At 45.9% G+C, this 27683-nt stretch overlaps 1 protein-coding gene across 2 annotated transcripts in view; it reads left to right on the top strand.

Annotated features, from left to right (window-relative positions):
- The window catches only part of MAN1C1 (mannosidase alpha class 1C member 1), a 132861-nt gene that overhangs the window by 11847 nt on the left and 93331 nt on the right, over positions 1-27683 (top strand). The gene's annotated exons all lie outside the window — the stretch shown is intronic.

The following is a 27683-nucleotide window of genomic DNA, read 5'->3' as shown; positions in this document are numbered from 1 at the left end:
AGGGCTATAAATGGTATTCTTTTTTTAAAATATAACTATTTTTTATTTTTTAAATATTTTTTATTTTATTGATTATGCCATTACATTTGTTCTATTTCCCCCTTCATTCCCCTCCACCCTGCACACCCCTCCCCCACCATTCCCCCCCTTTAGTTCATGACCATGTGTCTCAAGTTCTTTAGATTCTATATCTCCCCTACTATTCTTACCCTCCCCCCTATCTATTTTCTATCTACCATCTATGCTACTTATTTTCTGTACCTTCTCCCCCCTTCTCCTTCTCCCACTCCCCTGTTGCTAACCCTCCACGTGATCTTCATTTCTATGGTTCACTTCTTTTTTTTTTTTTAATTGATTATGCCATTACATTTGCTCTATTCCCCCTCCCTTCCCCTCCACCCTGCATACCCCTCCCCCACCATTTCCCCCTTTAGTTCATGAACATGTGTCTCAATTTCTTTAGATTCTGTATTTCCCCTACTATTCTTACCCTCCCCCTATGTATTTTCTATCTACTGTCTATGCTACTTATTTTCTGTACCTTCTCCCCCCTTCCCCTCCTCCCACTCCCCTATTGCTAACCCTCCCTGAGATCTTCATTTCTATGGTTCTGCTCCTGATCTAGCTATCCTCTTAGTTTGCTTTTGTTTTAGGTGTGGTTCTTAATAACTGTGAGTTTGCTGTCCTTTCACTGTTCATCTTTTTTTATCTTCTTTTTTCTTAGGTAAGTCCCTTTAACATTTCATATAATAAGGGCTTGGTGATGATGAACTCCTTGAATTTGGTCTTATCTGAGAAGCACTTTATCTGTCCTTCCATTCTAAATGAAAGTTTTGCTGGGTAGAGCAATCTTGGTTGTAGATCTTTGGTTTTCATGACTTGGAATACCTCTTTCCAGCCCCTTCTTGCCTGTAAGGTCTCTTTTGAGAAATCCGCTGACAGTCTGATGGGAACTCCTTTGTAGGTGACTGTCCCCTTAGCTCTTGCTGCTTCTAAGATTCTCTCCTTCATTTTAATCTTGGCTAATGTAATTATGATGTGCCTTGGTGTGTTCCTTCTTGAGTCCAACTTCTTTGGGACTCTCTGAGCTTCCTGGATTTCTCGGAAGTCTATTTCCTTTGCCATCTTGGGGAAATTCTCCTTTATTATTTGTTCAAATAATTTTTCAACTGGTGGTCGTGCCTTTCCCCCTCCTGGTACCCCTATAATTCGGATGTTGGAACGTTTAAAGATGTCCTGGATGTTCCTAAGTCTCTCCTCATTTTTCTGAATTCTTATTTCTTCATTCCTTTCTGTTTGATCATTTTTTTCTTCCTTCTGGTTCTCTCCCTTGATTTGAGTCCCAATTTTCTTTCCATTACTATTGGAATCTTTTGTATCCCCATTCATTTCAATTAATTTAGCTTCCATATGTTTCTCTAATTTGTGGCTAAAGTCAACCAGTTCTGTAAGGATCCTTATAACCAGTGTTTTGAACTGTGCATCTGAAAGACTGGCTATTTCTTCATCACTTAGGTCTATCGGTTCTGGGGCTCTGAGTTGTCCTAGAGCCATTTTTGGTCTGTTCGTGCTGTTAAGTGAGCGGAGCGAAGCCTTAGTTGTTTACCAGGACGGGGCGACCCAGGTCGCTGGTTTGTGTGGCTGTGTGTGGGGGCGGAGTCAGAGAGGGAGCAATGGCGTTCCTCTCCGCTAGCCCAGCGCTTCCAGTCACTCCGCACGCCTGGGGTTTATCCAATTGCTCGAGCCTGCTGCCCCGAGCCGGCTTCCCTTCTCACTGGCTTCTCCGCACGTAAATGCGCGCGACCGACCGACTGCCGCGCCTCTTCCCTGTGCGCTCCCGGCAGCCAGCTCGCTGGCGATCAGCGCCCTCGGTTGCCTGCGCGCGCCGCGCACTGCCCCGGGAATTTTTTCTTGCTAACCTGCTCCGCTGCTGGCCTCGCTCCTCGTACCGGTCCAGCCGAGTATCTAGTTGTCCTTTGGACTCCGTATTGTCGATTTTCCGTGTGGCTTGGTTGTGACTGCTGTTAAAAATAGTTGTTCTTAGATTTGGTTGTGCACAGAGGCGAGGTGGATCCTCCATCTACGTCTCCATCTTGGCGGAAGTCCTATGGTTCACTTCTGATTTAGCTGTCCTCTTAATTTGCTTTTGTTTTAGGTGTGGTTGTTAATAACTGTGAGTTTGCTGTCCTTTCACTGTTCATCTTTTTTATCTTCTTTTTCTTAGATAAGTCCCTTTAACATTTCAAATAATAAGGGCTTGGTGATGATGAACTCCTTGAATTTGATCTTATCTGAGAAGCACTTTAGCTGCCCTTCCATTCTAAATGAAAGCTTTGCTGGATAGAGCAATCTTGGTTGTAGGTCTTTGGATTTCATGACTTGGAATACCTCTTTCCAGCCCCTTCTTGCCTGTAAGGTCTCTTTTGAGAAGTCTGCTGACAGTCTGATGGGAACTCCTTTGTAGATGACTGTCCCCTTATCTCTTGCTGCTTCTAGAATTCTCTCCTTCATTTTAATCTTGGCTAATGTAATGATGATGTGCCTTGGTGTGTTCCTTCTTGGGTCCAACTTCTTTGGGACTCTCTGAGCTTCCCGGATTTCCTGGAAGTCTATTTCCTTTGCCAGGTTGGGGAAATTCTCCTTTATTATTTGTTCAAATAAGTTTTCCACTCGTGGCTGTTCCTTTCCCCCTTCTGGAACCCCTATAATTCTGATGTTGGAACGTTTAAAGATGTCCTGGAGGTTCCTAAGTCTCTCCTCATTTTTTTTGAATTCTTGTTTCTACATTCTTTTCTGTTTGGTCATTTTTTTCCTCTTTCTGGTCCAGTCCTTTGATTTGAGTCCCAATTTCCTTTCCATTACTATTGGTTTCCTGTGCATTTCCATTAATTTCAATTAGTTTAGCCTTCATATGTTCCTCTAATTTGTGACTAAAATTGACCAGTTCTGTGAGCATCCTGATCACCAGTGTTTTGAACTGTGTATCTGAAAGTTTGGATATTTCTTCATCGCTTAGATTTATCAGCTCTGGTGCTCTAAGTTCTTCTTGAGCCATGTTTTGCTCTGTTTGTGCCTGTTAGGTATGAGGAGCAGAACCTTAGTTTCTCACCAGGGCGGGGCCACCCAGGTCGCTGGTTTGTGATGCTGTAGGTGGGGGCGGGGTCAGAGAGGGACAATGGTGGTCCCCTCTGCCGCTTCCTGCCACAGGGGGCCTGCACGGTCTGTCTCACTGCTCCCTCCATCACCGGTTTATCTGTGCGCAAATGTGTGGTCAGCCCTCAGTGAGTCCGCCCACTTCTCCACACCTGGGATCTCCTACAGCTGCAGGTGCGCCTCGCCTGGATCGCATGCCCGGGTGGGTCCGGTGGATCTTTCCTGCGTGACCTGCTCTGCTGCTGGCTCTGCCCCTCTTACCAGTTTGGCTGAAGAGTTTGTTGTTGTCAGACTTCCATGAAGTTCAATTTTCTGTGGTTTTGGCTGCGTTTTTGTTGCTAAAACTTTGTTGTTTTTAAACTTGGTTGTGGGAGGAGGCACAGTGCTTCCACCTATACCTCCATCTTGGCGGAGTCCCTCCTACTGTTCATATTTTTTATCGATCTTCTTTTTCTTAGATTAGTCCCTTTAACATTTCATATAATAAGGGCTTGGTGATGATGAACTCCTTGAACTTGACCTTATATGAGAAGTGCTTTATCTGCCCTTCCATTCTAAATGAAAGCTTTGCTGGATACATCTTGGATGTAGGTCCTTGCCTTTCATGACTTGGAATACCTCTTTCCAGCCCCTTCTTGCCTGTAAGGTCTCTTTTGAGAAATCAGCTGACAGTTTGATGGGAATTCCTTTGTAGGTGACTGTCCCCTCAGCTCTTGCTGCTTCTAGGATTCTCTCCTTCATTTTAATCTTGGCTAATGTAATTATGATGTGCCTTGGTGTGTTCCTCCCTTGGTCCAACTTCTTTGGGACTCTCTGAGCTTCCTGGACTTTCTAGAGGTCTATTTCCCTTGCCAGAATGGGGAAGTTCTCCTTTATTATTTGTTCAGATAAGTTTTCTACTTGTTGCTCTTCCTCTTCCTCTTCCCCTTCTGGTACCTCTATAATTCAGATGTTGGAACATTTAAAGATGTCCTGGAGGTTCCTAAGCCTCTCCTCATTTTTTCGAGTTCTTGTTTCTTCATTCTTTTCTGTTTGGTTATTTCTTTCTTCCTTCTGGTCCACTCCATTGATTTGAATCCTGGTTTTCTTTCCATCACTATTGGTTCCCTGTGCATTTCCCTTCATTTCACTTAGTTTAGCCTTGATTTGTTCATCTAATTTGCAACCAAAATCAACCAATTCTGTGAGCATCCTGATCAGCAGTGCTTTGAACTGATAGCCATCTGATAGGTTGGCTATCTCTTGGTTACTTAGATGTATTTATGGGCTCTGGGGCTTTGATCTGTTCTTTTGTTTGAGCCATTTTGGAGGGTGGGGTCTGGTTGTACCTGTTATATATGAGGGGCAGAGCCTTAGGTGTTCACCAGGGTGGGGCAACCCACCTTGCTGGGTTGTGACACTGTATGTGGGGACAGGGTCAGAGAGGGAACATTGGCATTTGCTCTGCTTTCTCTCAGATTTCAGTCCCTTCTGCCACTTCCCACAAGCAAATTGGGCCCTTCTGGTGCTGGTTCCTGGGCAGGTAGGCTTGTGTATGTTCTAGGACCCTGTGGGTCTCTCTAACAAACTCTCTGGTGGATCTGGGAGTCTCTCCTGGCATCTCAACCCCCACAAGTGTTTTCAATCAGTGCTTTTAGGTTTTATATCCTGGCGCTGGAACCCCGGGTTGCGCGATATGTCTCGCTGCCCATTTTCCCCTGGTTTATCTGCATGTGAATGTGTGATCGTGGTCAGCCAGCTGCCTTGCGCCCTCACTGGGTCTTCCCGTTGCCATCCTGCACCTGGGACCTGCCAACTGCACCTGTGTTCCTGGGTCAGTCAGGCAGCCCCTGCTTTTTCCTGCCGCTACCCATCTCCACTGGCCGCTGACCCCGCCTCCCTTACCAGTCTGGGTGAATGGTTGTTGGACTTCCATATAGTTCAATTTTCTGTTAGTTCTGGTTGGTTTTTGTTTCTAAATTTTTGTTGTCCTTAATTTTGGTTGTGAGAGGAAGCACAGTGTGTCTACCTATGCTTACATCTTGGCCGGAAGTCTCTACGTATGTTTTAAACTTTGTAATACATTGTTATTATTTTTTCTTTAAATAGTTTATTTTCTTAAAGAAATTAATAAATTAGATTCTTATTATTTACCCACGTATTTACCATGTGTAGTGTTCTTCATTCCTCTTCATCCCTCCTTGTGTGTCTCAGTTTCTGTGTGTTATAATTTTCTTTTCAGCCCAAAAAACTCTGAAACATTTCTAGTAATGTAGTTGTGCTGGTAACCAGTTCTTGCAGCTTTGTTTATCTAAAAAAAGTCTCTATTTTGCCTTCATTTTAAAGGATATTTTTGCTAGATATAGAATTTTAAGTTGACTTTTCCCCTTCTTTACATAAAATACCCATTGTTTCATAACCTGAACTGTTTCTGAGAAGAGATTAGAATATATTCTTTTCTATATATTTTCCCCCTTTCTTCTAATGCTATTAAGATTTTCTGTTTATCTTTAGTTTTCAGTAATTTGACTATGATGTGCCTAGGTGTAGATATCATTGTTTATCCTTCTTGGGGTTTGTTGAGCTTCTTGGGTTAATACTTTTTTCATCAAGTTCAAAAACATTTTGCCCATATTGCTTTAATATTTTTATCACAATCTATCTTTTTCTTTTAGAACTCCAGTTATAAATAAGTTAGATTCCTTGATACTTTCCTTGAGGTCACTAAGTTTCTCTCTATTTTTTTTTTTTCAGTTTTTCTCTCTGTGCTTTGGTATGGCTAATTTATATTAACCCACCTTCAAGTTTACTGAACTTTTTTTCTGTAGTGACCAATTTGTTATTAAGCTCACCTAGTGAATTTTTTGAGTAATTGTTTCCTTTACTTCTAGAATGTTAACTAGGACCTTTTCTTTGCTGTCTTTGTTTTTCCAACATTTCCTATTTATGCACTCATTGTTTTCATATTTTCCTTTAAATTCTAAGGCACATACATATAAAATAGCTTTTCAAAAAGCCTTTGCTATTTCCAATATCTTTGCCATCATTGGGTCTATCCCTGCTGACCATTTATTTCCAATTATGGCTTACGTTTTCCTACATTTGTCTACTCATTTTTAAAATTTTGTGGCAAATATTGTGAATACCGCTTTTTTGAGATTCTAGATTTGTCTGCTTTTAAGCAGTTTTTCTTCCCCTTACTGTTAGACTGTCAGCTGTCACTGCTTTTAGCTGTCAGGATACCTGCCTCTTGCTGCTTTATCTCTACTTTTCCTATTTTGCTATTTTGCAACCTGCAGTTAGCTAGGAAACCATTCAGTATAGCTTATTATCATTATATGTAAAGTACAAATACACAGACTTTGAGTAGCTCTCTAAAGACTCCTGAATCAAATGCACAGACTTTATGTACACATTTTAGTGTAGTTTAGATATTTAAGATTCATATTCATTTTTGGTAATTGATATTGGCTGCAAGAAATAGAATTTGTGTTGCAAGCATACCCTGAATAGAGACAACAGTTCTCAGAAGGGCTCCTAATTTCTGGTTGATGCCGTCTTAAGTTATTTGTGCATTTTTTTTTCTGCTTTTAGATGTTGGGAGGAATATTCGTTGGTATTTGTAATGTTCCAGCAGCTTCCATTAGTGTGACTTTCATCTTAGGATTTTTTAACATGTCCAGTATTTTTTGTGGCTTCTTGCCTTAAGTCTAATTATGACATTTTAAAATTTGCTTTTTAAATCCCCACATTTAACAAAAGAGAGAGAGAACTGTTTGTGTAAGCCAAATAGCTGAAGTCCTGGTCAGAAGGCAGCTAAATGTTCATTCCAACGCGCATCTGGTAGATCTGATCTCTTATTTCCTCTGATTCAGGAAAGTTCAGAAAAAATAAAGGTAGTTATCTTATTGAAAAGATGCTTTAATTGCATTTGTTTCATTGGGTTGTGTGTGGGTTGAATAACAGTTATGTTCCTTATTTAAGACCCTTCTCCCCATTTTCACTTCTACAATGAGCTTCTCAGAGGTTAAACCTACACTTTGCCAAGTAAATGATGATCTTCCAGGAAGACATTTTGGTACCTTTTTGTTTTTCTCTACTTGTGTTCTTGACCTAAATCCGCAAATCTTCCTCCTTCCCAACTGTTTCAGAAGACACCCTCCATGTCTGTCCATGTCATGCCTACAGAGTTCTGGAATAGTCTTGGTTTCTAGTTATAAGAACCATGGGAAAAGAAGACTTTAGCTTTTGCTTTCAGAACTGGACCTTTTAGAGAACAGCCTATCAATTACAATCAATTTTGCTACCAGAATATAAAGGTACCCTTTATAAGAAATGCTTGTGTTTTGACAGAAAAATAGAAGCTTGGTCTAGAGACTTCTGGCAGTTTCAGATGCAGACCTTCCTGGTTGTACATAATGTAGGGGGTGGAGACTTCACACGGATGTCTCTTGAAGGTGGTCTTGTATATAAATAGCCTCCCTGTGTCTGATTATTGATCTCTGAGTAGCAAAGAATGGCCCCAGAGTGGTGTCAGTCCAGATGGGACCAAGGGAGACAAGCAGCGCTAGACTTCTTGTGATTAGACACTGGATGAGATTAAAGCATAATAAGATTTTCGGAGCTCTAAAGTAAAGTGCTCTTAAAATTGGTTCCAGTGGGAGCAGAATTCCAGTTTGTCAGCCCTGGAATTTGAAGTCTTCTTACATGTTAGGAAATGGTTTCTGATTCTCCGGCCTCTACATTACCTCTTGTCTTTTATATCCTGAGGGAGAGTCTTCAGGGGGTCTGCTTTGGAGGGAGTCAGGGCTGATGTCCACCCGCTCATGGACAGATCAGATCAGTAATTCTTCCTGTGCGTGGTGTTCATAGCAGAGCCCTAACTTCCCGTTAAGAACTTAGCTGATCCCCATGATAGCCTGTGGCCTACAGGACATGCACTATAATTCCATTATATAGCGGAGAGAAGGAAGACCCTGAAAAGGAAATGACAGCTTCAGGCCCTGCCAGTTGAAATTGTGATGCACTGACTTAAACCTCTTCTCCTTACTCTTAGGTTGACATTCTTTCTATTACATCATCTGAAAGCTAATGTGTGATAATTAGAGGAAGAGTTCACTTTGGGATGGAATAAAGCAGAAACTGTCATAGTCTTGGTAGGTATTCAAAAGAATGTGGTCTCATTAATCTTTAGAACAGGGATTTTAACCTTTATTGCAATTTGGAACCCCTAGGAGATCTTTGTAAATACTGACGCCCAGTTCCTCCCCCAGAGAGTCTGATTTAATTGGTCTGGGGTAAGGCCTAATCATCACTGGGAGTTTGAAAAACGTCTCACGTGGTTCTAACATGTACCATGCTTTAGAACTAATCTATGGCAGTTTTGTCTTTACCTGAGCCATATCTCTGTGCTGGCTAGATTTCCCTTTTACTTACCTGTGGGAGAGGTTGGAAACTTTCTATATTTATTTAGACCTCAGCCCGGACTGGGGAAGGAAAAAAGAGCTGGGGAAAAGGCTCAGTTAACACCGAGTTTTCTGGAGTTAAGAGCATATGCTGTTAACGTGATCAAGAAAAGCCATGAATTTATTAAAACTGTAAGAAAAAATATTGAAAACACCAACTGTTGAGCCTCAGTTACACACTGCAGGTTATGAGCTGAAGGAACTGCAAAAAAATCTCTGGCTCTAAGAAATCTTACAGTGTAACATTGTCATATGGCTGAATTGCTTCCCGCCACGTACAGATGTATAGAGGGAGAGACACATTGGTAAGCTGCATGCATATTTGCCTGTCCCACCTAAATCTCTTTTGGGGAAGCCGGTGGGACATAAACATCTCAAATGAAAATAGTTGCTTGCCCAGGAGTAGATTTCCCAAAAGGCCATCACTCTCCCTCCTGTGGCTGCCCCTGCCACTTTCCCCCTAACAGAGCAGCCTTTTCACATGGCTACTTGGGCCTTAAAATTGAATAACAGATGCTCAGGAAAAAAGAGATATGGAAGAAGTGGAAGAGCCAAACCCAGTCCCAGGTGTTCAGATTCACGGCCACAGTGTCTGCAATTTCATATCCTCTCTACCTTGCCAGGAGCTGCATGTGACTTAATCTTAGAATCGCTGTCCTGGGTTGATCAGATCAAATCTATGCAGGCCGTTTCTGGGGGAAGCTGCAGGAGGGAGAATGCACGATATATTAGCGTGAGTGTCCTCCCTACAGCCTAGTGACAGCCCCCTCGAGAGCAGTTTCCATGCAAAAAACTTTGCATTCTCAACTGGTGCCAAGTTGCAGTCTTTCTTCAATCTGTCCCAACTATTTCTAGCAAATTCTTTGGCTGATGTGGACTAGAGAACAAGTTCATTCTATGCTGAACTTATTTCATTCTGTCTTCAAGGGGGTGGACTTTAACATAGCACTAATGGAGAGTCAGACTTAAGAGGAGAATTTTCCTTCTGTTGTTGAATCTCCCATTAAATCGTGCTTACTCAGAGGCCTCTGGCTGCAGGAAGCAGTGACGAAGATGGAGCCTGGCAGACGGCTGTAGCTGTGGCTTCCTGGAGGCCTGTGTGGGGAGATGATCGTTGGTATATTGGTTTTCATTTATGTATTGGTCTTATTTTCATCTTCCCAAGGTACCCAGATGCTACAGTGATAGATTGGTTGGAAACGAGTCATTTGTCAGGGTTCCATGGGGGGACGTGGGTTTCCTTCCCATGTGCAGTGGAGTCTGAAATGTTTAATTAGATGCTGAGGCATTTCTGCAAGGGTCCATTTCTGCCAGTTCTCCCAGGTGGACTCCAGTCCTTAGGTTGGAGCAGGCGTGGGGCTTTTCTGGGCCCAACCTTCTCTCCGCTCATTTTTGTCTTGATATAATCCTCAGTCCTACCTCCTTTTAGCTGCTGGTTTGCCTCTTCGCCGCCCCCCCCCCCCATGCTATCATTTTTGTTCTAGGAAATGCCTTCATGTGACTGCCAAAATTTGTAGAGCTGATTCGTGTTGGAAATCTAGTTGTCAAAGAGGTTCAAACCAGACTTTATGCAATAATGTAGTTGAATTGATAGTAGTGAGAGGAATATTAACAACCAGCTGCTTATCTGTCTCGTTTGAGTTCAACTTTTCCAGAGAACTTACATTGTTCTGACTGCGTGCCAGACAGCACTCTAGAGGCTGAGGAGGCACAGATGAGGCTTCTGCCCTCAACGAGTACGACGTCTGGTTAGGATGTGACAGACAGGACACAGTGTATAACACGTACGTGGTTGTAAAACTGTGAAGGTGCCAAAATAAAGGAGTGAACAAAGGGCTGGGAAGTCATGTCAGCTTGGTGTGAGCTTGGGGGAAAGGATGGCATTTCGGGCAAATGTGGAGAGTACTGCAGCAGTGGGCTTGCAAAAAAAAAAAAGCAGGGAGCTCTGTGTGCTGGGTCTGGGGAGGGGTCATAGGGGTGGGTGTGGGAGGTGAAGTTTGGGACGGTCGAGGTTTCCACCTGGGGTCGATGGAGACATCAGCAATTGGGGATAAGGAGAAATCTAGGGAAGGGGAGAACCATTGAATTCTAGACATGAGAAAAAATGATACACTTGTGAAATCGAGGTTCTTAAAAGGTGGGTTTGGGACTGGTGTGGGTGCTGGCACAGCAGATGCAGATTTATAAGTCATCCTATGGTGTGCCAGGGGTTGAGGGCTTGAGCACAAAGCTGTTCGAGGAAAACCAGGGCTACAAGGCACAGGGGTCAGAACCTTCGGAAGTACCTGTGTTCTAAAGAGAAAACAGAGATTTGGGGATGAGGTAGAGTCAGGTGGCAGAGGGACCAAGAGAGCCGTGTCCTCTCTCCTTTTTCCTTTCACCAGCTGGTCTTTCACGCCCGGTCACCCCCGGAGCCTGGCGAGTAGTTCTCAGCCTCATGTAAACGTTGCACCCAGTGCCTTTCTGAGGGGCCTGCTCTTGGTTTGTCCTCTGCCCCACCCGCTCCCAGCTCCAGAAGGTTGTCTTCCCTTGCCACAGATTCTTTAGCTTTCCTTCCCTGCTGGCATCAGGGATAGAGAGTCTCCTCTTTGTTTCCTGATGGGCTATCAGGACTCACCTGAAGACCTCTGTTAAGAAGAGCTGGTTGCTCTGAGCTGTCTGCTCTTTGCCTTCTGACTGAGAGCCAAGGAGCCAGCCCGGGGATGGTACGTGACTTCCTCTGGCCTGGTGCTGAGTGAGCCCAGCCTCGTAGCTTGCCTACTCCTCGTCCCAGCAGACACGCAGAGCCATTCCTCCAGCTCCTTTCTGGAAATGGGAAGTGTGCATCCCCGGCCTGGTCACTCACTAAAGATCCACAGGCCAGCTCTTTCTCAGTGAAAGGGGAGGCCACGTGCAGTGGGAGAAGGCATGGTTTAATCTTCACTGCTGTCAAGGAAAGGAAGAAACTGGAGCGGTGAAGGCACATCATGTCCTTTCCCAGTGACCACAGCAGCAGACAGTGGCTGAGTAGATGCCACCATGTTCTTCTCGGCTTGTGGCTGGAACCTTCCATTCCGATGGGCAGATTCTCTTGAAACCAAGCCCCTGACCTTCAAAGGAAGCATCATTTGGCAGAGTCCCTGCTAAAACTGCCATCTAAGTAGTGTGTCTAAGTGGTATTCTCACCCTGGCCACCCTCCCAGATTTTTTCTTGTTGGCTGAGCCCACACCTCAGAAGCTGCTGCCTCCTGGCCCCGCTCTGGGAGCAGAACCAGATTCCTCAGCTGGGCTGCGTGTCTAGAAGAAATCCTGAAAGCCCTGGTTCCGAGCAGCCCCGGCAGAGCCCGGATCATTCTGACTTTTCCTGTAGTGGCTTGAGCAACCTGAAGTCTTAATATTAAGTCTACTCGTCCTCCAAGTAACAGGTGAAACAAGGCCAGTGCCAGTCAGTTCTGACTTACTGTCAAAGAGCTGAAAAGAGCGTAGTGCTTTTCTCCCCGTGGTCACTGTGTTTCCAACAATAGCCTGTGCAGGCTTGCTCAGCCTCCCCGGAGAGGTGCAGAAAGCTAAAATGAGTTCCTGTGCCTCCACCCATGCCCATCCTCACCCAGTTTTCCTCCTGTTGGCAGAAGACTCTGTGCGGTCCCCAGCTGTGTTGGAAAGTGTTTGCCTGCCTGACTCTGTCTGTACACACGTGCTGACCCCTACGGGCCCCCACTTCCGGTCCTCAGCACTCCCTCCCCAGGGCTCTGGAGGCTTCAACACCTCACGTAGCTGAGGCTGGAGAGACTGCTGTCTGACATGGCAACCCTTTAAAAACAATGCAGGTAAAATATACACAGCAAAATTTATCATTCTAACCACTGAAAAGTGTACACCTCAGTGGCAATAAGTATATTCATGGTCATGTGCAACCACCACCACTCTCTGGTTCCAAAACTCCTCTCATACTCCCAGCAGAAACCTTGTACCCGCTCCCATCCCCCCAGCCCCTGGCAACCACTCTTCTGCTGTCTATTTCTATGGATTTTTCTATTCTGAATTCTTTACATTTGTAAATGGAATAATATATATGTGGCCTTATGACACTCTCAAGGTTCATCTGTGACATAGCATGTGTCCATTTCATTTATTTTTACTAATTTATTTTAACGATTTTATTGATTTATTTTTTAGAGAGGGGGAAAGGAAGGAGAAAGAGAGGTACAGAAACATCAATGTGTGGTTGCTCTCATGTGCCCCCAACTGGGGACCAGGCCCACAACCCAGGCATGTGCCCTGACTGGGAATCGAACCGGTGACCCCTTGGTTTGCAGACTGGCACTCAACCCACTGAGTCACACCAGCCAGGGCAGTTTCATTTCTTATTATGCCTGAATAATATTCCATTGTATGGATATATCACATTTTGTTTCTCCATCTGTTGGTGGACATTTGGGATAGTTCTACTTTTTGGTTGTGTCTACTTTTTGACACACCCTAGGGAGTATGTCATGAGTAATGCTGCTATGAACATTTATGTATACTTTTTAAAAATCCTCACCCAAGGATATATTTATTGACTTTTAGAAAGACAGGAAGTGAGAAAGAGAGAAAGAGAAACATTGATATGAAAGAGAAACATCAATCAGTCACTTCTTGTACATGCCCCAACAGGGATCAAACCCACAAACTTTTGGTGTACAGGACAACGCTCCAACCAACTGAGCTACTTGGCCAGGGCTCATGTATCCTTTTTCGGGTGGATATATGTTTTCATTTCCTTTGGGTACATATCTAGGAGTGGAATTGCTGGGTCACATGGCGATCCTGTGTTTGACTTCCTGAAGAACTGCCCAAATTCCACAATGGCTGCACCATCTTACATTCTCCCCAGCAGTATCAAGGGTGGTGGTGACCTTTGGAACCAAGTATGCCAGCCAGAATAGTTATCTGGGGTGGGCCTCAGTGTGGGGTAGCACTAGGAATGAGCAGGGAGGGAACACAGGGCCTGGGGACCTCTCATCAAGTTCACAAGCACAGCTGGGCAGTCCAGAGCCCAGCCCACAGGGGAGGGTGAACCGCTCCAGTTTTGTGGGCAGGCGACTTGAGTAGTGAAAGGGCCACAGGGTGGGCTTTGGAGGGCTGACCCAGGTGGTGTCCGTGGGTGTGAGGTGTTAGACCCTGACCCTGGCATGGTGGCAGTGTGGCCTCACCCTAGGGAAGACTGGTTACCAGTAGAAAGAAGAGGCAGGTCCAAGCCCTGCCCACAGAGGAGGCTGTTGGGCAGTGGGGGAAAGGAGCGCTGTGATGGAGGGGGAGGGTGCTTCCCTAGGCTCCGGTACGGAGGTGCCGTGTCTCACCCCAAAGCAATGCCTGTCTCCTGTGGCTGAGGCAGCTGATCACCCCCTCCTGGGGTTGGGTTCTAAATGAAGCGCGTGAGGTGAAACCCAGGCATGTGCAGTCAGACTATCTCATTGCCAGTATCCAGGCCTGTGGAAGGCCAAATTTAGCTTCTTGTGTTTGCTTTTCAGAGGGGGCTTCCCTTCTCCTGTAGCAGTAGAAACCCAGGTCTTGTTTAAGTGGGGAAAGAGTCATAGGGAGAATTAAGAGATTGGGTGGCAAAGAGGTAGAATTGGTTATATGTGAGTTGAATGTATACATAATGGGACACCCTGCTCCGTCCTTCTGTCTGTTGTACACTGACTGGCCTGAGACCTAGGGTAGGTGTGGGGCAGGGAGGACCAGAAAGGTTGACATCAGAGGCTCTGGGGTGTGGCACGTGCTACAGGGATATCCCCTCCCCCCTTGTATCAGTCCCTGGGGAGACCTGGAATCAGGCCACCATAAACCCACAGCAGGGTTGAGGTGGGTCCCCTCAAACCAGCCTCTGGGAGCCCAGCCTGCATCTGGCAGAGGCCTCCTCTGGCGTGCGTGGGCCAAGTCAGTGTTTATAAACAGTGTTAATAGTTTAACAACATTACAATTTAATAGTGATGCTTGTACATTCACTGCCTCCTTAGAGCATCTGGTAATCAGGAAGCATATTCCCAGTTTACAGACTGAGACTTAGAAAGCGAGTAGCTTTCAAAGTTCCATGATTAGGAAGAGACAGAACTAGGACATACACCTGGGCCTTCTGGCTCCAGACTCAGCGTCCTTTTCATTGTGTTCCACCTCCCGGGGAAGCTGTCTGATGCTGCTGCTACTCTCCCTACATTCTCTTTGTGAGAACAGAGGAGAGGCTTGGGGTCATGAGGTACTAAGAACCTGGGGAAGGATCAGGGTCATGTCTGATTCTTACGTAGGTGGCTTTTGCTCTCCTTGGGCTCTGGTCAAACCCGAGATGGATCTGTTTTCCTTGGCTCTGCCAAGGCCGTCTCGGTCCCCCACCATGCCCCCATCTGTCTGTGTCCCTTTCTGGGCAGCAGCCTCCCAAGGAGACAGCCCTTGTCTGAAGTTGGCTGAGATTTTGGGGTTGAGCCTTAGTTCTGGTGAGGCAGAGTTAGCATTTTCTGCTGCAGCCCGGCTTTCAGCAAATGGTAAACTCTATTTGAGGGCAATATTCAATTATGAAAATCTACTTCTCTTGCCACATTCAAAAAGTCTCCTAATGTGCCTTTGTGCACACACAAATATAGTGACACATCACTAAATGTGTATGTAGTTGCCATGGAAATGTCTCTCTTCTAACATGGCATTCCAAGAGCAAAGAAGGGAAGTTTTCTTTGTAAAGAGAAGCAGAGCAGAACTTGTCTAATTGTCATCGCACTAATCCCCTAACTGTCATTCTTCCCTGACTACCTGTCTCCCACTTCCTGTCAACAGTAGAAGCCTGGAAGCCGAGTCAGCCTGCTGCTGCGGTTTCCTTGGGAATTTCACAAGCATTGTTCTTAACATTTATGCCAGGCACGTACCGGGAAGGACCCCAGGACTCTTGATTTGAATTTTCACCCAGTTTAGACAGTGAACCCTCCTGGACCATCCAGCACTTGAGTCTCAAACACTTGAGTCTCGGAAGAAGCCCTGGCACCAGGCTTTGTGAAGAGGCTTTGTGTTTTCCACCAGAGACTCTGAGCTCCAGTTGTTGTCTGTGTGACAAATGCACACAACGATGGCATATACAGTGTGCTAATACTCAGGCACTTTTTGAATGTCAGAAATCCCAAACATTTCCCTAGTACCAGTGTGAGGCCACAGAGTGTGGGGAGGACGGAGGACTTCAAAGGCCTCATTCTGACTGAATGACTTCTCCTCTCTCTGGCCCACCCTCACCCTGCTTTCACCTCTGCCCTGTGGACTTTCTTGACTGAGCCTCTCTTGGACAAAGAAGTCCTTGTATTTCAGTATTTTACGGACACCTCTGGGGGATCCTTGGTCCATATTGGCTGATCGTTTGCCTAGGTCATTGGGCTACATCAGCTTCCCCAGTCTTGGGGCTGTGTAGCTGTTCTTAATGGTTCTGAAGTTCAAGCTGATGGGTCATTTTGCTACTATAGTTCACCAGTGTGAGCTCTGAGGCAGAAATCTTAGCATCTTGCCCTGAATATCTGCCCTAGGAACCTATCATTTCTATTCTCAGCGGCTCTGCACTTCTCCATGGGCCCCTTTGGCCTGTGAGACACCCCTGTCATTTGATAGTGAAAAGATGGACTAAGGGCTTCAGAGACCAGTTGGTCCATATGCATGTTTCTGTTCCTGGCATATTATACATGTGTGGCTTCTAGCCTGGAGGGTCCCAGAGTGCTGGACTCTCTGCCTCCAAGGGGACTTCTTGGTTTCTGGGGTTCTGAGAGCCTGCCTGCTGCTCCTCTCCAGCTGCCCTGCATCTGATGGGAACATCTGGTTCCTGTCCAGTGTCACAGAGTGAACTCCAGAGGTTAAATGTGTTCCAGCCTTGTTGTGTTTAATGCTGTTAAAACTCTAGCTGCTCCACTTGTCCATGGTTGTACTAGCTCCTAAGAAGGCCTTTGGCCACTGGCTATGCTGAGTCGCCAGTGTGGTGGGACAGAGCTTCTGACCCAAAGCAGATGGTATAAATGCCGGGAGCCCCTATGCACACAGATCTGCATCCCTCAAGGGATCCTGTGGCTCTCCACGTACCATGGGCACGAGGCACACCTTTTCTACCACAAGACAGATGGTTCCTTCTTTTATAAATCAGTCTTCAGCATTGTTTCTTAGCCAGTATTTATTTTTTCTGCCCTCAAGGAAGGAATAAGGAGGTATCTGGCCCATTGCTGGGCTCTGAGCTTATTGAACGCAGGTTAAGTTGGACCCAGAGCTGAGGGGATCCAACTAGCAACTGTGCAGGAGTTTGTAGCCTTTTGTTTCCAAATCAGCGCCCAGTGCTCACCACGCTGAGGCCTCTAGGAGATCCCTCGGCCTCTGCAGGCAACCACCGCTCCAGGTCACTTCCGTGCAGTTGTTGCTTCTGAGGCTGTTCTGAGCTGATTCTCAGGTCTGTGTTGGGAGCTCGTGAGCCACCCCCCTGAGAAATTAAGTCTGCTAGACTCTGTGTTCCCCCTGCAGCATGAACCAAGTCTTCCCTCCAGCAAGGAACAGGGGCTTTTAACAATAGGAAACTCAATTTGGGACAATACAGAACTTATCTCTGACACATCATGTTCTGAATTCTTTTTCTGCCATTTTAGACACTGATAAATCTGCCAGGCTTAGATGTATAAATAGCTGTTAGGAGAGCTGGTTGTCCCTTTTTGCTCTTGGCTTGTGTAAGTAAATATCAATTCAGTCCTCTTGGAAGAAAAATAAAGGAGACTTGGTTGTTTCCTTAATCCACAAACCCTGTAATTCTTACCTGGAAAGTCTGGTTCTCCTATTTCAAATCAGTTTTACTGTCAAAGGCTAGCAGGAGGCTTTATTGCTCTTAATCTGAGCTTATCTTTAAACTTATTTTTTTTACTTGTTTGTTTAGTAAATAAGAACCCCTCAAAGGAGAACTGGAGGGGATTGGCGGAGGAGAAAGAGTGCGTGACCCCAGAAAGAGTTGGGGTGAGATGCTTGGTTTTGGAGATTCCTGCCTGCTGGACGCTCGGAATGGTTTTCATCAACTAATGCACAAACATTCTAGAAAGCAATAGATGCCAAGTACCAGGGGCTGGCCAACTGGCCACTGCTGAGTTCTAGAGTGCCAGTTGGAAACCCTCTCCCACCCTTTCTTCTGTCCCAAAGGGAAAGTGCAGACCAGCCCTTGCTGGAGACTTTTAATGCTAACTGGGGCCCATCTGGCCAGAAAGACAAGCTGCCCTGTTTGAGAGGCAAGAGCATTCTGGGTTCTTCCAGACCCGACCCTGAGCTCACCTGGCTCTTCAGCTGGACTTCAGGCCTCTCCCAGTTCACTGCCTTGATCCTGGGGCTAGGAGGGAGGGATGCACAGGCTGCTCATTGCCCTGTAAGTGGTAAGAGTCAGACAGATTCCTGTTCCCATTCTGCTTTGTCATTGTGAGCAGCCTCCCAGCAGGTGGGAAAAGACAGCCATGCCCAGCGATGTGGACAAGACTCCTCAAGGCAGTGTCCTGTCCTTCAGTGTCGTGGGGCTTTGACGCAAGGAACTCATTTCTCCAACTAAGATGCTCTCCCGAGGGAGAGGCTAATGTATGCTCCTCTCTCTGGCTCCTGTCACTGATCAGGTCACACAGAATTAACGTGCTCATTCTTTAACCACAAACTGATCCTTCTGGCCTGTTAGTGGGCATTGTAATCCCTGTGATCAGGGCCTGTGCTCGTTGTCAGAAAGAGAGATTCGCCGAGGAACTCTGTGCTGGGGAGGTTATAGCAAGCAGGCTTATTTCAGGCGTTTCCTTAGACTCTTGGGTGTGAGGTTTAGAAAAGCAACAGAGTCCTGCTCTATCTGAGGGCCTTAGCAACTCCGGCCCATATCGGCATCATGGGGGATTCTGAGCGGGAGGGAAGACCCTGCAGCCTGCCTGCCCACTGTGCTTTCAGACCAGCCTGCGCACTGAGTAGTCTGGGGACTCAGTGGCCCTGTCCAGCTTTTCAGCAATGGCCACCTAAAGCCAAGTGCTTCACCTTTCCAGTTCTCCCCTTCACATCAGACCCTGACTTCTAGGAGTCTGCCCACCAGGCCTCCAGGCAGTTCCTGAGGACACTGGTAGATGCTGTGCTCCTGAGCTCTGAGCTGAGGAGCCCTTGCCCTGTGTCAGGGCTGGAAGGCCTGCGTGGTCCTGGCAGAGGCGTCCCTGACCAGGGGTCCAGGCAGAGCTAGTGACTCCTGCCACAGGACGGCTGCCACCCTCCTGGTTGCTGTTGGGAAACAAATGGCTTCTCTAAGTGACACAGGGACTCTTGAAAGTACTACTTGCTGCCAAAGAAGTCTGCTCAGTGTGGCGATGTCGTGCTCTCCTGGGAAGTGAAACTCTGCTAATGTGTTCTCAAGTTGTGTTCCAGCTGGCACCAGCTGTTCCCACCCCATAGGCTGGAAGGCCCCCAGCACCCGCTCGGGCATGGGGCTGAGCTGCTGGCAGCAGCGGGCATGTGGCTGTTCAGCAAAGATGGCTGCTTGCTTCAAGTCATGCCCTCTTTCCCCCTGCCTCGGTGGGTCCTTTGAGCTGGGGCCAGAGCCTCAGGAAGCTCTGTCAAGAGGTTGCCTCCTCCTAAAGCAGAGCGGGGGTGCCCTCCACTGACATGCAGGATGGACAGGGAGCCTTAACAAGTTACTTAACTGCTGTTTCAGCTTCCTTCTCTGCACAATGGGTGGTAACCTCTGGGTTGGAGTGTGCATAAATTGCTTAGTGTAGTGCCTAGCACATAGTGGGTGTTTAGTCTATGTTAGCTTCTATTGTAACTTCTCTGCTGAGACCTCTGAAAATTTCCCAGCACTGCTGGTCATGGCCCATCTCTCCAAGGGGCCCTTATAGAAAACCATCCTTTTGTGTTGTGATACGACTACTATGTGCCCCTCATTCAAATGCCTTCTAATCAGATGTCTTGTCTGGATGTAGTTCTCTGGCTTATCAGGTGGGAAGCTCCACAGACTTGCTGATTTTTCTGAACTCTCTTGCATCCAGCAGGTGTCAATGTCCTGGGCTGAGGGGCCATGTCACAGAGGTATTGGTTTTAAGCCAGTTTCCCCAGAATTAGGCTATTATGGCTGGCCTCAGCTTTCCTCAAGTCTGACTCTTACAGGAAACTTGCTGAGTGGCCCAAATCTTTCCACATGTTTGGAGAACAGTAGAGGGGACTGCACTCTCTGAAATGTGCTGTCTGTCTATCCCAGTGGTTCTCAACTGGGATAATTTTGGGGAGGGGGAGACGTCTGGAAACAACCATTTTTGGTTGTAACATCTAGAGATGCTATTGACATCCAGTGGGTAGAGACCAAGGATGCTGCTAAACATTCACAATGCCCAGGATAGCCCCCCACAGTGGAGAAATATCCAGCCCAAAATGTCAATAGTGATGAGGTTTAGAAACCCTGATCTATTCCTGGTTGAACAGGGAGACAAGTTTGGGAACTCTAAGGATTGTAGGAGCTGCATTGCCCAGATAAATCAGCCTGAGTCCTTCATTTATTCCTGTCCCCTTGCCCAAGAACCTAGAATCACAGATCTCTTACTGATGTTGCACAACTGTGCACAGATTAATTAACCCCTCTGAGCCTTAGTGTTCCTTCCTTGTGTACAGGGATACTGGGGGTTGCCTTTCTAGGTGAGGGTCCATCAAAGACTTTAAGTCTAGTGTAGAGATTATTGTTTTAGGAGACCTATTTTATGGATTCACGAGGCACCTGACTCCTTCCAGCGGGTAAAGCTCTGTAAAAGAAAGTAGTCCTGACTTTTATTGCGGGGGGTACTACGGAGCTACATCCAGGCTCTGATTTAAAGAAACTGTGATTCTCAGGTGGGTAGGTGCTCCCTTGACCCCCGGCTCTTCCAGATCCCAGGACCTAGCCATTGCTAAAGCGGCTTTTCTCCTCTGCACATAATTGACCTTTCTTTATGCTTAGCAGAGCTTTTACCGTAATCTGCGTGTGGCTGCAATGGGAAGCCTGACTTTACGGCAGATTCTGAAGAACGCAATCTGCACACATTTAGGCTGTAAAATTTCCCTGGTCCCACCAGAGCACATGCTGTCCTCTGATCATTGAAGTGGCTTAAAACAAAGCAAGGCTTTATTGGTTTGAAATAAACATCTCATGGCCTACGCTATTTTAAAATACAAACAAAACTTAGAGCATCTCTCTGATTGAGGCCTGCGACCTACTTCATCCTCAAAGGTCATGGATTAAGGGATTCATTTACTATTCAATCTTGGGCAAGTCCTAAGCGTCTCTAGGTCTGAGTTTTATCTATAAATGATGGGGCCCAAGCTGGTCCCCTTCCTGCCGCAGCCTTTCTCTCGACTCCCAGATGTCACGACACTTGAGGAGGGAGCTGCTGTGTGTGACTGCCCTTCAAGAGCTGACCCTCTCTCCTCACCTCCATACGCATGAACCTCAGATGCTCTCAAGATACCAAATGACTAGTTTAGTTACATGGGACAGCCGACATTTGTAGTTTAAATCTCTTTTCTTGCCTTCAAGAGAGAGAGAGCCAAGTTTGACAAATACAAATGGAAAAGCGTCCTCTGGCTCTTTCCCCTGGCCCTTGGGGACAGGCGTGATCGATGTGTGGGGCAGAGCGCAGCCAGTTAGAAGGGAGGCTCTTCCCCCCACCCCCCTCTTCCGCTCCTGGTCTCTCTGCTCGGGTCCATCATCGGCCCTGTATCAGGGGTACTGACTGCAGAATCTGTTGGTTGAAATCTCTTCCTTTTACAAATTGTCTAGAAAATGCCAATTTTCCCTCAGGGAATTGTGCCAGTAGTTAATAGGACAATGTCAAGAAATTCACTCTTACCCTGAAACCTCAATTTCTCCTGTTGTGGTTTGATTTAAAGGGCGAAAAAAATCTCATCCTCAAGCCTGACAGTGTGAAATAGCTCCTGTGGGACTGAGGTGGGTGAGTGAACCCAGGGCCTGGGCTGGGCATCCTCAGGAGCTGCTTCCTCTTCTTGGGATGGGAGGTGTCCCCAAATGGACTGTCTATAAAGGACTGTCTACAAAATTGCTATGTGTCTTAAGGTTTGGATCGTCATATCCCTTTAAAGATCTCTTTCACCCTGGCTGGTGTGGCTCAGTGGCTTGAGTGCCAGCCTTCGAATGGAAAGGTCACCGGTTTGATTCCCAGTTAGGGCACGTGCCTGGGTTGCAGGCCAGGTCCCCAGTTTGGGGTATACGAGAGGCAACCAATCATGTATCTCTTGCACACTAATGTTTCTCTCTCTTTCTTCTTCTCTTCCCTTCTCTCTAAAAGTAAATCAATGAAATCTTAAAAAAAAAATTAAGACATCTTTTCAAAATATGGCTACGGATATGTTGCGCATCTTCTCCAGGGCTAGAGATTTGCTGATTTTAGTAGTGTTTTGCCGAGCATTCGCTGAAACACTTTCCTCAGTTTTATAGGGTCAGCTTCACATTTGGAATAAATAAGCCTGAGCATTAAATTCTTTCTGGGTCTCTACCTTCCCCAGGTAATTCTATGTGTTTCTCTGCTGTCAGACTGTGCTATGTTTGCTTAATTGTAGTGGTTCTTTTGTAGTTGCTGTTGAAAACGGAATTAAAGGACAGGATGCTTGTTTGGTCATGCCTACACTGGCATCACGCTATCTGTACAGATTCGCTGGTCAGGGAGGAGTCAGGGGGGAGAGACGGGGGTGGGGATTGAGATGGGCCAAATTGGGATGTAACCAGGCAGGGGACCAGTCTGGGATCTGGGTGGAAAAGGGACCCTAAGGGCCTTCAACCCTCCAAACAAGAGTGTGTCATTGTCATGCTTGTTACCTGGCTAGACAGCTTCCTGTTCTGAAACTCTCTAGAAGTGAGGAACTTTGACCCTGAGAAAACCACCTTCAACAGTGTGCCTATTTCCAGAGGCTGGGGAGAGGGGTGGGCAAGGGTTACGGTGTGTGGTGAGGTGTGGGGGGGCCTGAAGTATAGGAATATAACCACAGAGCAAGGCCCCGAAGCTTTCAGTGGTGGTGACTTCTTGATTCAGTCGGAATTGCTTACCTTCTAGTGAATCATCCATACGCACAGCAATTTATGGTCTTCATTATTCTTTAGCAAGAAATAATTTCCTACTCATCTGTCACTTTGAGACTAAGGGCCTTACACTCCCTGTGCTGAGAATGTAGTAGCTTTTTGTACATTAGTTCTATTTATGTCCCACTTGGGGGCCAGGGAGATGCCCTTTGACAAACACACAAAGAAGAGATTAATACAGCAAGAGCCATAGAAAAACGAGAAGGCAGAACGAGGGAGCCCAGTGACTTCGGTTAGGCCCTGTTACCCACGGGGTTTGGCCTTGGTAAGTTATCACCAGCTCCCACTGCCTTGTTTTTATATGTCGTTCTTATTAGAATAAAAACACCCATGCAGCTTGCATGGTGAATCACCGCCCTGTAGTATGGTCAGGGGTAATGAACTCTAGGCCTCCAGATGAAAGGACATGGATGACCTCCTGTGGAGCCTGGCCACCAGCTGGACACCAGGCTCTCCTTGAGGACTCACCCACTTAAGACACATTCACGGCCAGGCCCAGTTGTGGTCCTCAGGGCTCTCTGTCCCCTTCGGGCCTTGAACAGCCTAAACAACCACATGCCCTGTTCTCTAAGAACACCTGGCCTCCCTCTGGGTAGCCTATCAGATGTCAGTCATTCAAAGCCAAAACTCAGTGACTACTGCCAGGGGGTAGGCCTTTCCCATAGGTCATTAATCTTAATGATGGTTGTAGGAGCCGAGATAGTTCCCCTTGTGTTATAGGTGAGGAAGCTAAATCTCAAAGATGTTAAACATGCCCAGAGTTACATAGCTAGAAAGTGGCAGAGCCTGGGGATGAATCTAAAAGTGAGACCCTTGGTTATCCCCTTCTGCTCTTGATCACAGGATGTACAAGCTACAGACTCTTAAGGGCTGGCTGGAGTGGGGGAGGGGGCTGGCGGCTCCATGGTTTGGGCCCTCAGGTCACACTTTTCTACAGGATGTGCTTCACTACTTAATAAGTACCACACCGGCTACATCTTTCTCAAGCCCTCCGAGAGGCAGCCAGTCCCTCCAGAGAACACCCTGGCATGCCCTTCCTCCAGGGAACTGAGGCCTGGAATGGAGCTGGGGCACAGCTACTGGAAACCCTACATCGGGAAGATTAGGGCACCCGAAATGTAATTCAAAAGAAACTTTTTTTAAGGCTAAAGTTACATGTTGTATAAACTTTGCTATAACTGCTTCCTGGCTTTTCTGACTGCCCAGTACTGGGTGAGTCCATTCAGCTGAATCTTCTGTGATCCCACAGCAGGGCTGGGTCTGCCTGCAGGACACGCCCCGTCATATGCTGAAGCTGAATTGTGAAAAGCCATTGTTAAATTTTTAGGAGTTTTGTGAGCTGGTCGTTAAATGCAGCCATTATTTAGAAATTAATTATATAAATTTACAATGAAATAAATTGTATTAAAAGCAAAGGGAGCAACTACTCAAAATTCATCACTTTCTAATTAATTTACTGTGCTTTATTATTATTTATGTACACTCCTGAGGTTAATACATCTTTCGTATCTGCATAGAGTGGTGTGCTACTGCACACCCCCTCCCGGCACCACTGGTGGCTGAAAATCGGCTGTGGTAGAAGTGCAGGGTCTGGCAGGAGTAATGTCTGCTTGAGTGTGGTTGGTAGGGTAATAACGTGGGTGCAATAATTTTAAGTTTTAATTTGAACATTTCACCTAAAATGTCATATGGTGTGCTTGAGTGTGATGTTGTTATGTTACATAATGACATGCTTATGATTTTGTAATAAAAGATTTTGTAATAAAAAGGGGCGGTATTTGTGCCAGACTCTGTATTTACTCCACAGAAGTGGTGGAGAAATCGTTAACAATGCAGAGTAAACTGTAAAGCACATCATTGTAGTTCTGGTCAAGATGGAAGTGTGGGTAAACATGCCTCACCTCCATGTACACCTATAAAAACTACAGGTACACTACAAAATAAATATCACCCAGAATTGTCAGAAAATCGGGCTGTGTGGAAGTCCAACAACCAAGAATTTAAAGAAGCCACATTCATCCAGACGAGTGGGAAGGGTGAAGACACGGAGGGGTGTGGAGACATGGAGTGGTGCAGAGAGGCACTGAGATCGGAATGGGTGGTCCCACATCCACAAGTGGTGGATAAAAAATGGGAGGGATACCTTGGGAGCCAGGAATCGAAGCCCTAGTCCAGGCCACCCAGCCCAGGATCCCAGCACCAGGAAGATAAGTCCCCATAACTTTTGACTGTAAAAACCAGTGGGGGTTGGGGTAGCATCCTCTTGAAGGGCCCACCATGGACTTAGAAGTCACTCAGACTCTTCTGGGATTCAGCACCTGGGCAATAGCTGGAAGAGGACCAGTGGCATATGGGGAAAGAGTGAAGTGTGAGTGAGGAGACAACTTCCTTCTGGGAAAAAAATCCAGAGGCCAGGCAGTGGCATTGTCCCCTCTGCAAGCCCTCCACCACACAGAGCCACAAAGTAGTGACAAAGGTTGCCCCTAAGTCTCCATCCCATACAACTTAACACGTGCGCTGAGACAGGGAGTCAAAGCAGCTCTACCTAATACACAGAACCAAATACAGGAAGGCTGCCAAAATGAGGAGACAAAGAAATATGGCCAAAATGAAAGAACAGAACAAAACTCAGAAAAAGAATTAAAGGAAATGGAGATAAGCAACCTCTCAGATGCACAGTTCAAAACACTGGTTATCAGGATGCTCTAGGACCTCACTGGGTACTTCAATGCCATCAAAAAGACCCAGGCAGAAATGAAGGTTGCATTAAGTGAAATAAAGAAAAATCTATAGGGAACTGACTGTGGAAAGGATAAAGCCAAGAATCAAATCAATGATTTGGAACACGAGGAAGGAAAGAGCATTCACTCAGAAGAGCAGGGAAAAAAAGAATTTAAAACAAAACAAAAAAAAGGATAAGCCTAGGAACCTCTGGGACATCTTTAAACGTACCAAAATCTGAATCAATAGGGGTGCCAGAAGAAGAAGAGGAGAAAGAAATTCAAAACTGATTTGAAAAAGTAATGAAAGAAAACTTCCCTAATTTGGTGAAGGAAATAGACATACAAGTCCAGGAAGCACAGAGAATCCCAAACACAATGGACCAAAAGACAACCACACCAAAGCACATTGTATGTAAAATACCAAAGGTTAAATAAAAAGAGAGAATCTTAAAGGCAGCAAGAGAAAAGCAGACAATTACCTACAAAGGAATTCCAATAAGACTGTCAGCTGATTTCTCAAAAGAAACTTTGTTGGCTAGAAGGGACTATCAAGAAGTATTCAAAGTGATGAAAAGCAAGGACCTACAACCTAGAATTACTCTCTCCAGCAAACTACCATTTAGAATGGAAGGGCAGATAAAGTGCTTCCCAGATAAGGTAAAACTAAAGGACTTCATCATCACCAAGCAATGATATAAAATGCTAAAGGGAATTCTATAAGGAAAAAAAACAAGATGAAAACAGTGAACATTAAAATGGCAATAAATTCACAGTTATCCATCATTGAACCCAAATTACAACCTAAGCAAACAAGCAGAACAGGAACAGAATCATAGATATAATCCTTTGGATGGTTATCAGTTCAGAGGGGGAAGGGGAAAAGTTGGGGAAGAGGTGCAGGGAAACAGAAGCACAAATAGGTAGGTACAAAATAGATGGGGATGTTAAGAATAGTATAGGTAATGGAGTAGCCAAAGATGTGAACCCATGGATGAACTAATGGGAAGGGTTGCTGGAGGGAATTGGGATACAAGGTGGAGGGGGGCAAAGGGGAAAAAATTGGGAGTACTGTAATAGCATAATCAATAAAATATATTTAAAGACCTTTAAAAAAAGTACATCATTGTAAATTGCACAAAAAATGGAACGTAAAATTCTTTTAGTTTTCAAAAACAACCATCCAGTTCAGGAAAGAATCTACTCACATCATTGACAAACAAAATCCTGGTATGTTTTTGTTATTTCATTTTTTGTCTTTTTAACATAAATAACAACCAGTGCTCATGTGGGAGCTGTACCTTCGCCAGCACACCGCTGGGCACAGTTTTGCTGTGTGGCCCCTGTATGCTACCACCTCAGCACCTTGACCAGCAAGCCCAACTCCCCTTCCACTCACCCACTCATTTGTTTAACAAATAAGTATTGAGTGCATACTAAGTGCCAGGCACCAGAGACACAGCAGGGAACAGAAGAGTTGGTAAACAAAATCAATATGTCAGCCCCATAGTGTGCATTTTCATACTGCTCCCTCCTTGGAGGCACAGGTGTCCCCTCTGTGTACCTCGATCATCCCCACAAAGGGTGAGCTCTGCCTCCACCCTGGTTACGTCTTTCAGCTCTGTGCTAATGAGGATGAGCCTTGGCTGGCTTGAGGACCAAGTCTGAACAGTCATGTGTGAATGGCTTGGAACTTGAATGAAGGCCCCGTATTGAATATTAAAGTAGCTTTGTGGGGGAAAGGCAGTAAGAGGGAAGCAAAATCACAGTTTCTTTGGAGTTTGTGTAAATGGGGTGCATCCTCCCAGTCTAATGATTTGTTGGCTGTTCTCTCTGCTGAGAGGTTGAAGGATATCTAAAATGAGGCCTTTGTACCTGAAAGAGCTTAAAAATATTTAATATAAGAAATATTACAGGGTAGCCTGCTAAGTCACTCATCTATTTGTTCAGCAAATACAAGTGCCTACTCAGTGCCAGGGGCTTGCAAGCTCTATGAGCTGCCAAGCCAAATTATCCACAGTCTCTCCCTGTGAAACATTTTCAAACTGGTGGGGCAGTTTATAATCCCGATTGCTGGCCAGTGAGCAGAAGACGACTTCCCTGTCTCTTTGGAATCGGGCCCCACGGCAGTCATTCTCTTCTTTCTCTGTTCCCCCCCTACTATGCACTGATCTCAGTTTGTACTTCTATGTCTCTATGTTCAGTGGATATCTGTCTCTCTCAAAAGAATGTTGGGTCCAGGAAGACAGGGGCCCTGTTCATCTTGTTTACAGGGCACAAGTGGGCACT

The sequence above is a fragment of the Artibeus jamaicensis genome, unplaced genomic scaffold (genome assembly GCF_021234435.1).
Source record: "Artibeus jamaicensis isolate MK-2021 breed Jamaican fruit bat unplaced genomic scaffold, CSHL_Jam_final scaffold_847, whole genome shotgun sequence".
Lineage (NCBI taxonomy): Eukaryota > Metazoa > Chordata > Mammalia > Chiroptera > Phyllostomidae > Artibeus > Artibeus jamaicensis.
The sequence above is the reverse complement of the archived record's forward strand: the minus strand, read 5'-3'. Positions and strand labels throughout refer to the sequence as shown.